A 2,716-nucleotide genomic window follows, 5' to 3' on the forward strand; every position below is an offset into this window, starting at 1 on the left:
ATTGAACATACTCATGGCATCTAATTCATATACACCAGCTGGTGGCTTCTTCATTTCATTTCTTTTACAGCTCCATTGATAATTGTTGTAAGCAATTTTATCCAATGCTAAATAAGCTTCATCTTCTGACTTCTCCATAAGATCACCTCGTGAAGATGCATAAATTATACTTCTAATTGCTAGAGAAACACCATTGTAGAAATGTTGAACTAGCATCCATTTAGGGATTCCATGATGTGGACATCTCCTTTGAAGATCCTTATATCTCTCCCAAGCTTTATGGAGACTCTCATCATCCCTTGGTCTGAAAGAAGTTAATTCATTTTTCAATTTTGTAGTCTTGCTAGGTGGAAAGTATTGAGCCAAGAAAGCTTGTGACAACTCATCCCAAGTAGTTATTGAACCTGGAGGTAATGAATGCAACCACTCCCTAGCATGATCCTTCAAAGAAAAAGGAAATAATATCAGCCAGATGGCATCATTTGACACTATATTTATCTTCAGCATGTCACTAATCTCAAGAAAATGTGCAAGGTGCACATGTGGACTCTTAGTAGGACCTCCCCCAAACTGTGGTTGTTGAACCATTTGACAAAGTGAGGGCTTCAACTCAAAGTTGTTTGCTTCCAGTCTAGGCCTTGTAATACTCGGTCTAAAATCTCCAAAACTAGGAAAAGCATGATCCTTAATTGATCTGTTGTTGTTGTTTGCCATAGCTTCTATCACTTGTTGCTCTTGCTGTTGCTTTTGCTATCTTTGAATTCTGAGTTCAGCTTTTCTTCTTTTAGACTATGCTCTTAAAGCTTTAGCTATCTTTTTAATCTCAAGATCAAAAATTAAATAAATTTCTGCACTTTTTGTTCTTCTCATATAAAAGATATGTACCTAAAAAACCAAAATAAGAAAATCTCAAAGTAAAATGACAAAGGAAAGAAATTAAAATAAAAAATAAAATGCCCAAATTAACCAAACAATCAATGGTCTAATATCAAACAAAACAAATCCCTAGCAATGGCACCAAAAACTTGGTTGCGTACTCCGCAAGTATGCGGGTCGTTCAAGTAGTAAAGAAAAGATATCGTCCCACAGAGATTTGTTGTTTGAGTACCAAACTATAAAAGTCACGATTATTTGGGCTATCAATAATTTATGCCAAAAATAGAGTAAGAGATGCAGCAAATTAAATTGGGAAAATAAGAAAATTATAATGAATTAAGCAATTAAAATTCTAAGCACTATACCAATTTACTAAAATTTCAGCAAGTGACAAAAGATTTAATTAATTAATAATAAAAATTGATTCCAGAGTTGAGGTTCATGAAGTAAATTTCATTGGGATTTGGATAGGCAAAACCAAGATTAAGGGAAATACAAGTTTGAAGGAAGCTGATTATGATTTCCTTTAATTTCTCTTTCAAGCAAACTAAAGAGTGTTTTAAAGGAAACTAAACCCCATTCTCATGCGATGTTTAATTACCCAAAACCCTTTAAGCATTTTAATCAACTTGAAATTCCTCTTAACCCACTAGTTTATTTCTAACACTAGGTGATTAAGTTTATTATCTTGATTATCTATCATAGATATTCACCTCTCGGTCCTACCTTATTAAAACCTGTCAAAAACATTAAAATTATGAAAATCAAATATAATGAAACTAAAATTAACAAATTAACTAAAATAAGCATTAAGAGCATAAAATTACTAAACTAAAAAGGCAAAATGGATGCAAAACTACTCTAAAATACTTATATAAAATGAGTTTATCATTAGCCCTAGATGTGAAGTACAATGTTTTAGGGGAGACTTCGCTAGTTATCTTGTGGAAAAAATTAGAGAGCCTATACATATCAAAGTCACTCACAAATCACTTATACTTGAAGATGAAGTTGTACTCAGAATGGATGAAAGTACTGATGTGAGGGACCACCTCAATAATTTTAATAAATTAATTACCCAATTGGCTAGTATTAGTGTGAAGGTAGATAATAAAGATAAAGCCTTATTGCTTCTAACCTCTCTTTCACAATCTTATAAAAGCTTAGTGACAGCCCTAATAATTTGGAAGGAGACTTTGAAGGTGGAGGAGTTTACCATAGTTATCATGGATGATGAAAAGTTTAAGAAGACATATAGTGATAATGAAGGTGAAACTTTTGTTGATGGTTCTAGTCATAATAGAAGTAATTAATGTGGAAAAATTAGAGAAGGAGCAGTAGATCAAGCTCAAGACCACAGGTAGACATTAAAGATAGAGAATGCTACTACTATCATAAGAAGGGTCACATTCAATACTATTGTATGAAGATGAAAGAAGATATTACAAAATTTAAACAATTTAAGAAGAGTCACGGAAAAGAAAAAGAAAGAACTACTACAATTACAATTGATGATGGTATTGACAGTGAATTTTTGAATATGAATGATGACAGGGAAAAAGTAAAAGATCCATTTACAAGATGAGTGGTTAATAGATTCTGCTTGCCCATTCCATATCTGCTCAAAGAAGGAGTGATTTGATGTGATTGAGGAAAAGGAAGCAGAGAAAGTGAAGCTAGCTGATGGGAACAAAATGAAAGTTGAAGGTGTTGGAAGAGTGCAGATCAAGCTGCATGATGATCAAGTAAAAATGTTCGATGAAGTGAGATATGTTCCTAAATTTGAAAGGAACTTAATACCCTTAGGTAAAGTTGGATTTTTTGGTTATGGGTATTCAAT

General features: G+C 32.8%; 1 non-coding gene across 1 annotated transcript; it reads left to right on the forward strand.

Moving 5' to 3' along the window:
* Positions 1 to 226: 226 nt before the first annotated feature.
* LOC131171485 (small nucleolar RNA R71) lies at positions 227 to 333 on the forward strand. Its single transcript, XR_009142145.1, has one exon. It is a non-coding gene; the product is annotated as a small nucleolar RNA R71 (small nucleolar RNA).
* The last annotated feature ends 2,383 nt before the right edge of the window (positions 334 to 2,716 follow it).

This window comes from Hevea brasiliensis, chromosome 12, assembly GCF_030052815.1.
Source record: "Hevea brasiliensis isolate MT/VB/25A 57/8 chromosome 12, ASM3005281v1, whole genome shotgun sequence".
In the NCBI taxonomy this organism is placed as follows: domain Eukaryota; kingdom Viridiplantae; phylum Streptophyta; class Magnoliopsida; order Malpighiales; family Euphorbiaceae; genus Hevea; species Hevea brasiliensis.